This window comes from Pinus tabuliformis, chromosome 5_2, assembly GCF_031772625.1.
Source record: "Pinus tabuliformis cultivar Carrire ecotype Pingquan chromosome 5_2, CPIR1, whole genome shotgun sequence".
Classification (NCBI taxonomy): domain Eukaryota; kingdom Viridiplantae; phylum Streptophyta; class Pinopsida; order Pinales; family Pinaceae; genus Pinus; species Pinus tabuliformis.
In genome coordinates this window covers 1,067,771,375-1,067,787,066 of record NC_142306.1, presented here as the reverse complement: position 1 = coordinate 1,067,787,066, position 15,692 = coordinate 1,067,771,375, and positions in this window count along the sequence as shown.

The window sequence follows — 15,692 nt, the reverse complement described above, 5'->3', positions numbered from 1 at the left end:
CAAACAAGCACCATGACAGAGACAGATTCATCATATGAGCAAGACAGTGACTCAAACACTGAGCTTAATGTGCCGAGAAGGCCTTGAAAAGGTGGCAGGCATGTCAGAGAAGAGCCTACTTCCTTAACTCAATTGCAAGTGTTACACAAAAATATCATCACCATGATTATTTATAGTCAATATGGGTCTATCATCACTTGTACTGTCCTCCTAAGCAAGTCTCAGACCTCAACTCTTCAAGTCAATCTTTGAAAATGAGAGAAAGACATTGAAAATAAATGAAACTCTGGCTCCGCACTTTCTCTCACTGTCACCTGCGGTCCCGCACCTTCTGTTTACAAAAACTGCGGACCTGCCCGCTCTGTCCCTAAAGGTGTGGGTGCGGACCCCTGTGAAAGTCAAAAAGCGCAAGTTTTATCTTAAAAAACTCACTTTGGGTTAATTCTAGAGGATTCTAGAAGGAATTTTGACGTGGATTGTTCGCTCTGAGGTGGTTCATGCATCCCAAAAGAGAAGGAGCTAATCCCTTGATGAGAGGAGCTATCCCTTTGAAGGAGGGCTTTATCCCTTTGAAGGAGAACCTAGTAACCTCCCTCCATTGCACTATAAATTCAGGCATTGGGCTGGTTGCTGGGGAGGTTAGAAGCTGAACATTTTTGAGGGTAAATGCTGGTGAAATCAAGACTTCCTAGTTGAGCTTAAGAGGAGAGATCACATACCTTTTTGGCTTCATTGGGGAGTGAGTGAAACTTGTCAAAGTAGAGGAGACTTCTTGCTGGACCCTGGGAGGAGCTTGTACATCGTCAAGGCACAGGTTGTAAAGTTCTTCTTCTTTTGAATTAATACAATCAAACTCATTTTTCTCAACAAGTATCTCATGTTATTTGTTTCATGGACTCCTTGAATTTCATGTTAAATATGTTTTATGATATTGGCTTTTCAGGTGCTATTTAATTTGTTTGCCTTGTTTGTATTTGCAGATTCGTGACAAAGGAGCTCATTTGGATCGAAGGAGCGAGGGCATCCACAAACTTGCGTTGGACCTAAGGTAGGCCCTAAAAACACTTGTTTGCCATTGTTTATTAAAGCATATTTAGAGAAAGATAGTGTCTGGTTGGTTTGCTTGTCATTAGGTCTTCTTTAGATTCTAGGAAGGTCTATCTTGTCCGCAAGATCGACTTATTCCGTGTGACAGCAAGCCTGCCCGCTTGCAATGACATGCTTTTAGTAAATGTCATGCTTTCAGTATTGTGAGATGATTGCTCAGATCTAGCATCATCAGGAGTTAGTTCCGTTGTTTGTTTTACATTTGCATGATAGTCATGTTACTCTTGCTGGAGTAAACTTTACCTTGACACCAAAAACCATCTCTCAGGCCACCGGGATATTGAATATAGGGGAAGAGTGGAACAAGAGGCAACAGATGGATAGATCATATTATGAACCTTACATCAGGCCTAGCTATTTGAGACAGCTTAGGAGAGTATTCCCATTTCAGTTTCTGAAGGAATCTTATGCGCCATTGATGAGACTCATTATTAGATACTTCAGTTGTGAAGGTCGCTTCTCATGCCTCTATGCATACCATATCAGGTTATTGATGCATTTCACGAGAGTGAGGTTCATGAACATTCCATATTTCATGTGCCAAAACATCAAGAGGATGACCACTCTTGTGTAGAAGAAGACTCCGGAACAACAGTACAACAACATTTACCACTATGCGCTCATCAAGATCATTGTTGTGCATCAGCTTGGTTTGCAGGGTATCACATGGGAAGATTTCATTTCCCGTGAGTTTTTCACAGCTTCAATAGTTCATCAGGAGGTTGTCCATCATACCGGTGAACCTTCATATCAGCATGGAGGTCAGGAGGCAGAGACTACTAGTGTGCCGGCATATGTCACCTATCAGAGAGGCACGAGAGGATTGTTTGCAGCAGCAAAGCGAGTGTTATCTCCACCCGGTGTGGAAGGGGCCTCGCTTCCGACATCAACATCACAGGTACAGGACAAAGGCAAGAGGCCAATGCAGGATGAGGGGCCTTCAGGTGAACGAGAGATCGACTTCATTCTCATTCATGATGATGATACAGATATCGGCCCAGAAAGTGCCAAACTTAGAGAAATCATCTAGGAGTAGCAAACAGAGATCAAAGCCTTATCCCTTGACTTGGAGAGGGCTAAGTGGACTATGAAATACTTGGAGCAGAGGAACAAATAGCTTGAAGATCAACAAGCAATCATGGAGTTACGAAACATCCGCGAGAATCGCCAAGCTGCACAAAGGAGGAGGATTCAGCTCACTTCATTGGAGCAAGAGATTAATGAGGATTGGGAGTCTTGGCTCGAAAGAATCAACATCCACTTGGAGAGACTGCTGGACAAGGTCGAGAGAGATAAAGCATTGTTGAGACACATGGTTTTCCATTGCAGGGCGAGACATATGAGTTCCAAGGCACGAATAAGGAATCTAAAGGCAAAATTGAAGAAGGTGACAAAGAAGCAAAAGAGGAAAAAGGAGCATGATCGACTCCAAATTTTGGCCGAAGCTTCTTTGGCTGAGCATGGTACTTGATTGGGGACCTACAGCCCAAATTTCAAGAAATTTGGAGAAAATTTTGTCAATTTTGAATTTTTTGGCTTTAAAACAGGTTTTTCTGCCCAACACGTAGCGCCACTTGGCGCGCACTTATAATTGGGAGATCTCCAGGAGGAAAACTTTACATTTTTGGATTTTTCATCAAAATTTATGCATGTTCATGGATTACCTAAGGATTTCATCAAGTTTTGGGTTGCCTAAAGGGTCAAAAACACCCTAAAAATGACCTCACTGCCCCTATTTTGACACACAGGAAGCAATCTTGGGAGATTGAGGTTTTGGAGGGGCAAATGACATCCAAATTTAGAAATTCCACTTGGGTTAGAAAGTAGACATGCAGGGCTTTCCAAAAATCACACTTGGGCTCAATTTTGACTTCAGGAAGTGCCTCAAAATTAGCTCCAAAGTGGCATGACACATACAGATTTTGACACGGCGCATAGAGAATTTTGGCCTGTTTTTCACTCAGCAGCGCAGAATTTCGCCTAGTTTTGACCAGTTTTACTTTTTGATGTAATTATTGATCTATCTTGATGTAACTTGATGACTATGATGTAATTTTGGCACATATTTACTTGTTCTAGAGGATTCATTCACTAAAAGGTGAAAATTAAATGAATGAATCAGTTTCCTAACATATAAGGGTAAGTTGTTTGACTACCTAGATTTCAGTTCCTTGTTTAGAATTAGTTCAAACAGCTCCTAGAATGATGAGCTTGACCCCTAGAGGCAAGGGAATGGGTTGGGCTAGTCTATATCATGTAATTTCTAAGTCATTTTCAGGGTTGGATACTTGGGATTGCTTGGCACTCTATTGTACATTTCATTTCTGCAATTTTGGCAAAGGAAAGACCAAGGTTTTGCAGTACTTGTTGGGATCCATGTGGCTCTATGTTTTTATGGTGTGTTTCTCTATGTATTTGTAAGTTCATTGATGGTTATCTGTATCATTTTCCCTTCTCTTGTCTTCTGCAATTAAACAAATGAGTGATTAAGGTAGAATTCATTGGACTACTATGCTCTGCTTGGATATTTTGTTTAATTCTTCATGTTTTCATCTATTTGAGGAGGACTCTTGAGACCCTCTTGCCCTCCTTAGCTTCTCACCAGTCTGATCCATCCATTCATTCGATCCAAAGCATCAAAACGATTGCCTTCCTTGCCCCAATCAGAACTCTGCAAAAACTAGGCCTCATCCCCGGACCCAAAATTTGCCTGTCCCTTTTTTCCAACAAAACCCCAAAAACTCAAATTAAATCCTTGCACTTAATACCTAGCCTAAAATCAGTTGTTAAATCAGTCATCTCAAGCCCCATCGATTATCTTTCACTAAGATTGACCCGAAGAGAGCCCTCTCCTGTCCTCGTAGGGCTAGCTACGAGGCTGAGCGTGGTTTGGTGTGGACCTAGAACCTTGCCTTTTCAGCCTGAGGCAAATCTAGGCTCTAACAGCATCCTCAAGGGTGGATGGGAACAAATTCAACTTCTGGTCATCAGAGGTATAATCATAAGTTCTGCAGATGACAACAAACTCAAACAAAAAGGTATCAGGGTCTTTTGAGGTTAATCCATGGAAGTGAGGAAGGGCAGAGGGGCTTATGTTTTTCATCCTAGCATCTCCATTAGTCTCTCTAATGGGAAAAGCACCCTCATTTATGTTTTCATCCATGGTGTAAGTGTGTGGAATAGTTTCTTCTTCTTCTTCCCCAATAGGCTCTTCAAAGATCTCTGGTTGCTCACCTAATGGGTCCTCTAAATCCCCTGTAGTCAGAGAGGGAAGCTGACAGCCACCGAAGAATAAGGAAGGTTGATTGTTTGATGGTGTGGGGGTATTTGGCAAAACTTTCCCTAAATTGTCTCTACTTCTACAAGGCATGGTTTTTTTTCCTTTTATGTGTTTTTTAGAATTAATTGCAAATTGGAAAGGAAAGAAAAATAACATCTACCTACTAAATGTAAATTAGAATGAAGAGCAGAAATTAAATCTACCTAGACACCTCCCCGGCAACAGCGCCAAAAAGTGATGAGCCTCAATATTGCAGCAAGGATGCTGCAACTCCTAGGGCTACCAACTTTACTTTATCAACTCGAGGTTTCGTACAAACTTGGAGGTGACAGTGCTATATACATAGCAGATGCAATATTCTACTCATGTCACTTTTAACTGGGGCACTAGACCACTAGGGTTCTTGACTAGAAGTTGTCTAACCACTGATAGTGAATGTAAAGCTAGTTCTAATGCAGGAAAGTAAATGCTTGCCTATTTAGGAAACAAAAGTTGTTGAATGAGAAATGCTATCAAATGCCATAAATCATCTAGCTAGGAAATAACACAAATTACTTGCAGAAAAGAACTAAGGTAATTGTGCAATTAATAATCTAGCTATTTGGACTATTTGGACATGGGAAGTTTTTCTATCATTCTATGATTTATATATGCATGCACTAACTATTTCACTTTGTATTTGTAGAAAAAGAGTCTTTTAATTTCTAAATTCAAAAATGTAAATTCTATGCTTATTTTGTTTTATCTTGCACGGGGGGGGGGGGGGGGGGGGGGGGGAGGAAGGTATGGGAGAGTTGATCTCAGGTGGAAATGATAGGCATGGAATCCAAGATGAGGGCCTAACCTACTCTCATACTATCATTTCTGTTCAAAACAAGGTCAAACAGGCTGCTACAGGAGATCCTGTAGCTGCTACAGGATGTCCTAGTTTGGTACAGGATGTCTTGGTTTCCTATAGGAAGTTATTTGAAAGCTTTAGGAGGGAAAGAATAATGGAATGAGGTGCTGAAGAGATGTATGCTAGTGAGAGGAGGTATAGGGAAGGTGCAAAATTCTCGAAGCTAAGCCCAACACTTTAGGGAGTTTGGATTTGCCTAAGGTGGTTGAAAAACGTAGATTTGGACTATGGGCTAGTATGCCTTGGTAGAAGGTAGAGAAGACTTAAGTAAAGTTGGTTGGATGAGTTCCTCCCTGCAGATCAACAATCCCTACAAAAAAACCTGTTTTTCTCTTTATTTATACATCACTACATATCAACATGGAAAAGATGAATTGAATTTGAGAAAGATGATTTATCTATTTCTAATGATTAGATCTATGAAATGGAATGCCTTTTTAAGCTATAGCAAACTCAAGAAACAATATAACAAGTGAAGGTGCTTCCAAGAAATCATAAAAAATGATCTATCTAAAAATGAACCCGAAGCTATGTAATGACCAAAAGACAACTTTGCTTTTGGGGCTGTGAGAATGGGACCCTCTAATCATGATCCCATGAGGGAGATGAGGAAGAGTCCACTGTCACAAAATTATGGAGTACCTTCCTTCAATATTGCACCTCTGATCTACTTCTTCAAACTAATGGAAACAAGATTAAGCAATCATTCAAATACTTTAAGCTAAACAAAACATAAATAACTTTAGTAGCTAACTATCATTTTACTCTAAGTATAAATATACAAAAAGAGGAATCGCTGCTGCTAGGGTTGGGCCCTAACGCAAGAGCTTCATTCCTCTGAGTCAACTCAGTGCTGGGTTAAGGTAAAATTACCCATTATCATCAAAATGTCAAATACAACAATACAATAAAAGTCACAATGTTTTAGTTCAATTTTTCGCTTGGCTACATCAAAAAATTGAATCCTAATGAGTCCCTTGACTCTATTATTTATACGAAACTGGAGCTCCCAACAACTCCCTATAAAATAGGGAGACTTGTATCCCTAACTCAAGAGTGACTCTTTCTTAACTGTCACTGGCTTGGCTGCCAATGGACTCGACTTGCTTGGTTTCTAGTAACTTGGAGCTGATGAGAGATGGTTGTGGAATCTTCGAATGATTTGAGGATTTAAGGATTTAAGGAAAGAGACCAATCTCCTAAAATTTCTCTTGCTTGCCCACTTCGAGTTCTTGCACTTAAGTCAACCCTAAACTGCTCCAATTCCTGCATTCAATACTGATATGATAATCACCCTATGAGTGACCTCAATTAAAGATTTATTGAATAAAGCTATTAAAAACTCATGTGCTGGTGTGTGTGTCTATGTTATTTAGGCAACGGATCGATCAGATTGCAAATACACAGACATTTGAAATGGAAAGATAGTAGAGAAATACAGTAAGAAAATACAAGAACACAAGAATTTAATAAGGAGTTCACCCTATCTTCCAGGGCTACATCTCCGGTCTAGCTGTTAGTGGTGGCCTTATTTTATTGTGTCTTAAGCAGAGAAATTACAACGCAGGAGCTCAATATGAGTCTCTTGAAACAAATTTGCTTGGCAGGGTGGTTCTTGGATTCCTCAAGCCACTGGAGTGCACAGAATCTTTTCCTTGTCAGCTCTGTGACCTTCTGGTCTATAATGGAGAGAGCCCAATGTGGTGCTCAGTCCAGACAGGTCCTCTCTGAGATGGCTTGAATCCCTCAAGCTCTCCGATGCTCGACACTGCCTTTGGTCAGCTCGGCCTTCACTGTCTTCTTCACTTCTCTGTCTTCTGTCTTCCTCTGTGTGTGTCTTATGTTCTCTGTTGATGGCTTTAAGGCCATTCGAGCTCATGGCTGTTTGGTTCCTCTTCCACCTCCGTCGGATCACCTATTGCAGCTGCTCTTGGAGTTCCCTGGCTTGGCGTCAACATCAGGCCCACAGGGAGCGGCCATTTGTCCTCCTGCAAATTGCGCCAGCCTGCTTCTTCAGTTCAATTCTTCGGTTACGTCATGGAATGAGTCTTTCGCCACCTTGGTGGTTAAAGTGGACCTCAAATTCTTCTAAATCGCGGCTTATTCCCTTGTTAAATCCGGTCTTACCATCGGGCGCGATGTCAACCGTCAGATTTGGATCCCCCAGATCCAACGCCATCCGCTCATTTTGCGCAGTGGACTTGCTCGACCGTTAGCGCATGATGAGTGGCGGTTTTATCTCTCCTCCGCTTGCCACGCGTTAGGTGCTGAGTGGAATCGCTCCGCTTTCACCAAAACTGCTTACCGCCCAAGGATGCCCCCGATCAATATCGTCGGTTTCGAAGCGGGTCCTGCCTTTTAGCTTTTAGCCTTTCCCCACGGTTCTCCCAGCTCTGCATGCAACCTAGCGCTCGGGGCCTTCCCATTTTGAGGGGTTTTGCCTAGTGATGTGCGATTAGAACTTAGCACTAATCGCGCATCAAAAACTCCCTTCGTTTCCTGATTCGGGCTCCCCAAGGGCTAGTTTCGCCTCTCGCGCAGTCTCCATGGGCCTCGGTCAACGCACTTTGACCGAGGTCCTTGTCATTCCATGTTGGGTGCTAACTGCCACCATTTTAGAGGTGTTTTTGATCGCTACTCTCAATTCTTGGAAGTCTGTCTCGACCTGGTACAACCATGGTTCTTTTGATTATTCTTCATGGATCCAATTCGGATCATGACCTTCCCACTGAAAAGATTTTGGACCACCAAAAGTTGGTTTTCAAGCATCGACTAAGTGAGGGTACTGCTATCTCACTTGTCCAATCTCAATCCACTTTGCACTGCTTGGTTTTGAACCTTGGAGCCCAATCCTAAGGTACTCAACATCTCCCCTGCGCGTTGTCCTCACCTTCCTATCTAGCACTGTGTCTTCCTGCAATTCATTAAGATATTCAGGTAGCAGGTCATCAATAGAAGGCAATTGGCTTTGCTCTTCAGGATCCTCAATCATTGAAGGCTCAAACAATCTCAAGCAATCTGCATTTATGATTGCGTAGATGTGCATGTAAGCTGGTAGATCAAGGCGAAAATCATTTTCACCAATCTTCTCAAGTATCCTAGAGGGTCCATACCTGATAGGCTTTAGCTTTTTGCCTTCACCTTGCATCCCGTCCTTGCTGATATACAGCCAGACCTGGTCACCAACTTGAAAACTATGCTCCATCCGATGCTTGTCATGCCTAGCCTTGTATTTGGCTTGGCTCTTTTCCAGCTATTCCTGTACTGCCTAGTGGATCTCCTGGATCTGTTCAATGAACCTAGTTGCCCTGTCCACATCACTGTGTCCATCAACCATGGTATCTTTACCAAAGACAAAATCTAAAGGAGACCTTGATGTGAAACCAAAATAGGTCTCAAAAGGATATCTCTGTGTAGAAGAATGCTTTGCTATGTTGTAAGCATGTTGCACATAACACAAATGTTCATCCCAAAGCTTAGGATGTTTGATGCAACATCCTTTCAGTAACTGGATCACTATCCTGTTAACTACTTTTGTCTGGCCATCAGTTTGTGGATAAAAAGCTATGCTTTTCTTCAGTTTGGTGTCCATCGGTTCCCACAGACTTGACCAAAACTTCCCCACAAATCGGGTGTCTTGATCAGATACAATAGAAGTGGGTAATCCAAAATGAACCCATACATGTTCAAAGAATAAGCTTACAGTCTGTTCAGCTATAATCTTTTTATACAAGGTATCAAAATACACATTTTGCTGAACCTGTCCACAACAACATATAGATAATCATGACCTTTCCTAGATTTAGGCAGTCCTCCAACAAAATCCATGGAAACACTTTCCCAAGGGTGAGAAGGAACTAGAAATGGAGTGTACAAGCCTATTTTTCTGTTACTAGGCTTTCTTTTAGCACACATAGCACACCCTCTTACATATCTAGAAACCGTCTCATTCATTTTTGGCCAATAACAAAACCTTTGTAGCTGTGCAACTGTTTTACTTACCCCAAAGTGACCTGATATCATAGAAGTGTGAGCTTCCCTAATTATCTCTACTCTCTCAATTTGTGGAATGCAGAGTTTCCCACAATGGTATAAGAGTCGGTCCTTCACATGATAATCCAATTCTTCTACTCTTTTGCCTTGACTCAAAGTTGCATATACATCTTTAAAGTCTATATCTTGAACATATTGCTCAATGTAGCTTTCATGTAGCACAAGATTATGCTTAAGTATGGTAGATGCATCTATAATGGGTCTAGATAACATGTCTGCAACTTTGTTATGTATGCCCTTTTTATATCTAATGACTAAATGAAACTGTTGTAGAAAACCCATCCATTTGTAATGTCTTGATTGCTGCAACTTAGTTTGGGAGCGTAGATATTGAAGTGGTTGATGATCAGTATGTATTACTGTCTCTTTTCCCATTAAGTAATGCTTCCAATTTTTCACACTCTGAACTAATGCATACAATTCTTTATCATATGTAGGATAGTTAACTACTGCAGGATTAAAAGTCTCATAATGATAACATATGGGTTTACCGTGCTGTGTCAACACTGCTCCCATGGCATAGTCACTGGCATCAGTTTAGATCTCAAAAGGTCTTTGTAGATCAGGCAGTGCTAGTACAGGTGCTGTACTAATCTTTTCCTTCAAGATGTCGAAGGCTTTCTGATGTTTGCCTCCCCACTGAAACACCTTGTTCAATCCTGTTAAAGCATGTAAGGGGCTGCAATTGAGGAAAAGTTAGAAATGAACTTCCTCCAATATTGTGCTGCTCCTAAGAAGCTTCTCACTTCTGTAGCAGACTTGGTGTCGAGCCGTGAAAAGGGTCTTTTTCACCTCTAATTATCTCACATTAACTTGTCAATCCAGGAACGATTTGCTAACTCAAAGAGTGTACTCAGTTTGAGGTGGTCATTTGTCAGAGTAATGCTAGTAGTATAGTGCTCAAGAAAATACAAGAGTAAACGGATGCTTAAAAGAAAATATACTTACAGCAAAGCACTTTAAAGCCTAAATCATGCATTCAGAAGACTAAGTAAATTATCAGTCAAGGGTATAGTAACAATAACTCATCCCTCTGTAAACTGATGTAACTGAAGACAATCAAGGAACAGATCATCAATCTGGGAACTAGACAATGAATGTCAATGCTCACTACAGTTTCAGATTGTTCAATGCAATGGCAATGCAATTAACAGGAAATGGAACAACAACTATAATTGAAACAACAACTAGGGTTGATAAACAACGAAACCTTATTCTAAGAAAATGAAGGCAGCAATCGTATCCTACAAAAATCAAAGAGCAATACTTACTCTAAGAATAAATCGGACAACAAATAGAAATGGAACAGCAACCAATTAGCGATGAAATATAGAACAATGCTTAGAGCCAATTGTGAATATACAATACCGAAATAAATAACTCACACAACACAAATAGATATTGAGAGAAAATAGTAATCTGACTCTGATACCACAAATATTGATCTCATTTATAAAAGATAACAATCGCAATTTATAATGGAACAACAATGTCAATTGAACAGCAATCGTAATGAAGTATAAACCATAGACGAATACAGTAATACCAACTTAAGAATATTATAGCCCGATTACTCTGTAATTGAACAACGATAGCATTCTGTAAGGAACAATAAGGTTACATTAAGGACTTAAAGGAACAAAAATACGTTATAAAGTCAGAATGAACAATACGATCTTCTTATTATAGAGAACGATATTGTAAATATAACAGAGCTGTGATATAAAATAACAAAACACACCAGATTACCGATCAAAGTTGATAATGAAAACCATACACGAGCTAAAGATAATGGTACAGGAGCAAGTGTTCCACTAGGGTCAGGCCCTTAGCCTCCAGGGACACACCGCTTGAAATTATTCCAAGATCAAAGATGGAACAGCAACCAGATTTATATTAAAGCATTAAAACAGAGTTACAATGGATCACTTCTCAATGAGAGTCGATGATCAAAGTTTTGGATACAACGAGAAATTACATAAAAGTAACAACAACCCATCCCCTGGGCTAGCAGTGCTGCCCCTTTTTATAACAGCCGGGCGGAGATATCAATGATGCAAAAATAGTTAAGATTGTGATCCCTCAGGATCAGAGGATCCTGAGGGATTCGCCAAACTGTTAATTCCAGTTATCCCTTTGTTTTCTTGTGCCGATTCGATATCTCCTTTTCCTTTCCTTGGCTGATATGCTTTAGTTTGGATTGCTGTGTCTGCATATGGTTTCCTGCCACAGGGACAACAGTTAACTCTGCTCTGTCTTTTTCCTTGGGACGACAATCTTTCGTTTTTCCCTTTTTCTGCATAAGAAAATGGTGATTATTAGTTATCTTGCATTACATACAATTCTCATAGATTTTTCCATATTTTCTTATTAATTACCTAGTTCATGATGCAAAGGGATTATAAGTCTTTAAAGAAAAGATGACAAAATAATCAATAAAACATACCTTCTTCAGTACTCCACACACCCCCCTGCTTACTCTTTTTCATGCCCTCATGAAAACATTGTAGTTGACATGTAAGGCAGTGAGAGAGTAAGCTGGAGACGAAATCTCATGTGGTGGTCTACAGCCATGATGCCTAACTAGGTGTTCAAAAAGATGGCCTGTCTGGCCCTTAGGCATCTCATACAAGGCTTGGTATCCAGGTGCAGGGTGCCAAATAATCGGACTCTGAAACCTATATCCTAACCAAGATGGCCCTGCCCTCAAGATAAGTTCACCATAGAGGCTCAAACGATCAGTGGCTAACTTAAAGTTCTCGTAATTAAATGGTTCCCTGAGTTGGATATTCGGATTAGAGGTCTGATATCGAAATTTAGTAGTTGCAATGGCAAGGTCCTTAATGGTAAAGAAGTATTCTATCCCTTGCTGATTGATTACTGTATGAATGGGTCCTAACACGTCAATCATGCCCGAAGTCCTCATGAGGCTCCTGTGTTTGTTCCATAACTGTAATGGATCTCTAGGCTCAGCTCTTACCCATAAGTCTAATCTGTTTTCTTGTCTTTGGAATGCATTATAGGCTTTAAGCCATTTGATTTGATTAACTCCAAATGAAACAAATGCATGCAGTTGGATATCCCCAATGAAAAGGCCAGGGTTCTGCTCTGTCTCTTGATCTAATACAAGGTTATGCAGATAGAATTCACACAGTAGTCTTTGAACCTTTACTCCATAGTGCTTACAACAATTTATAAAATCATCAATGGTATTAATTTGTATAGGGGTTCTTGCTTTGACGGCCTTAATTTTCAATCGCACATATCGTTCCATTAAAAACAAGGCATAATTCTTGGCAGGGGCTCTACATGCTAGGATGTCAGTGTAGAAAGAGCATAAGGTATCCATCTGTCTCATAACTACATCTAATCTATGAGTTACCTTTGCGACTTTTTCTTCTTCCTTTCGCCATCCTTCAAAGGCCTGGCTTTCGGATAAATTGACATTCCTTAGCTGCTGTTGTAATTCTTCATACTTTTCTCGAGAAACTGTTTGTTTTGTGAGTTGTTCTACTGCTTGTTGAGCTTGCATCAAACCCTCTCGTAGGGTTACTAGCCTCGGATCGCTGTCCCACGTAGTAGTGGCCAGTGGCAGATTTACTTGAATCTTCTTATTGCGTCGCCTCGTGTTTATAGTCTGCATTCCTTCAGAGGACTGTGCCTCTTGTGATGCAAGAAAGTGTTCCCTCTGCGGACAGAGGCAACCCCTCTAGCCCTAGAGTGGGTCTAGTCACAAACAAGGACAAATCAACAACAATTCTCCTTAAATAGTTCAAGTTGGAGGCCTACCTCAACCGGTGGTTGATGGAGTTCCGTTGTGCTGCTCCAGCTTTTGCTTCCTTCTCCTAATGAGTGATCAACCTGAAAGAAAGCAAAAGAAATACAACAAAGCATGTAACCGGATACAACAAAGAACTATTTACTCATAAAGTCAAGAACTCATGAGTTATCTAGTACATTGCATACAAGACATAGGAAAACATCATTGATTGCATTAAATATGAAATAGAGTAAGCTTACAACCAAGGTCTTGACGTCGCAAGCCTTCTCAGGAGGGTCCAACCAGCATGTTCCTCAAGAATTCACTCTTGAAGATGGATCTCCCAATACACAAGTCTCTCTCACTCACAAGTTTTACACAAGATCAAAGGCACTTCATAAACCTTCCTCAAGCTATCAACAAATCCACACTTGTCACACTCACACCAGCTATCTAACAAGCTCACAATACTATCAGCAACACTCCAAAGACTAAGAATTCCAAACCAGTAGCCCATAGTAATGGTGAGAGTTTAAATAGGAGAAAGAGTCTCCATGAATGGTGGGAGGATGAGCTTATCTCCAAGGAAGGTAGCACAAATGACGAAACAACCATGCCAGAGAAAGGAGGGCGACATAAACAAGGCCAACAACTAGGTCTGGAGTCATCTGGAAGGCCGACTGTTGGAACAAATTCGCCCAAACTAGATCGTCGCGGGCACATAACTAGTCTGCCGCGCTGACATCGCTATTATATAATGGATATAGTCACGTCATTGCGGGAAACTACAAACAATAGTAGCGCTGGCACATGAAATTTGACCATCACGGGAATCACGTGTACTTCCGCGATGGCAGCGCTTCTAGACTGTTTTAGAGCGCCCATCAGTGCGTTTATTTGGCCAACAGATGTGATGAGGCAGAAACTTTGGCAAAGTGGGTCATTTGGCAACATCAGAGAGCATGAGCATGAAAGGTTTTGGACTCATGACACAGTAGGAAGATTGGGATGAAGGCAGTGACAAATTACTGTGTAACAGATGCCCCCTAAAGTATGAAGCCCGAGAGAGTGGGAGGGGTGAAATGCTTTACGAATATGACTGAGCTGGAACACCATCCGGAAGAACCTGCACGCAAGTACAACTGATATCTCTGATAATGAATTACATGTAGTCTAGGCATGGGCGCAGCCATCCAAAAGACATACGAAATAGGTTTGAGGTATGGACGCAGCCATCTAGCTAATGAGACCATGATGATGATAAAGGTATGGTCGCAGCCATCCATCAATGAGTCATGTTATCATAAAACCAATCCACGCAGCCCGAACATATGTAATCTGAGTTCGAGGTCTTGAACCCATCCAATCATAGTACAAATCCTAACATGCGAATAGATGTGTTTAGGTCGAGCATGATAGAAAATCGCTTGATTACTGGTCAATGATGAAAACTGTTAACAAGCGCGAGAGAAACCACCAATAATGCCAATGGCTCCCAAGGTACTGTCCATCACAATCCACGAAGTGTGAAAAAGTAGCTGAAGTCGAACACTCGTGGAATCACCCAATCGACGACCAATGATGAAAGTCGACCGTTAGGTGCGAAGAACTTGCCATTGAGGCATGCAAGCTCTAAGGTACCAAAGGGGATCTCTAGGTCAATCTCTTGGATAAAGAGTTGATGTTGACAGGAGAAGACCCGTTGCAGGAGGGCCATAATGTTTCCCACATCAACGACACGAGATAAGGAACAAGAGGCAGATGGCGAAATAGAGTACCAGAGGAGAAGGCGAGGGTGTAAACTGCAGGAGGATTATACTCTTGAACATGTCGCCGACACGACTACGGAAAGGGGGTGGTAGCATTCAGCGACCAAGGGATCAAAGGCTCGATGGAAACGGCATGAATCAAATGGAATGAGGCTAGAATGATAACCCAAACCCACGGAAGGCCAAATGAAGATGTATGGATGTCCCAACCCGACAAGAAGCAAAAGTGTCGATGTTCATGAGTGACTAGTTGCCATAGACAATCAATGATAAACCTGTTATTAAGTCCAACCTAGTAATAGTTTAATGAGCCATAGGAAGGAGAAGCTTGAGTCTCGTCATGGTGACGAGTCCAATGTCGTCAGGGTTTAACGAGTCCGACACAGGCAAAACTTGGAGTCTTTTTCATGTTTAGAGAGTTTGAAAAAGACACGGAAAAGAAAACTCCAGGGGGGTCCTTTTTCGTAGAGTTGTGTCTCTCGAGCCCGAAAAAGTATAAAACAATACTCGAAAGAACCGCCCGACCATTACGATCGAGGAGTACTTTTCGTGAATAGTAACTTCGACCCGAAAAGTAAAAAAGTGGTCAGAAGCACGTCGTTTCACAACCAATAACGAGCCTGAAACGACAAAAGCCCGACGATCTTTTTTGTGTTTAAACGGTCGAAAAAAAGAGCTTAAAGGCGACCGCCTCTCGTTTCTTTTAACGAGTCAAGAGGAAAACTCGGCCATCTTTTCATGTTTCGAGTCGGAAAAGAGCTTAAAGATGACTTTCCGGGATCAAGTGTATATGAAACTGTCATAATTCCACCACCTGAAGCTCTG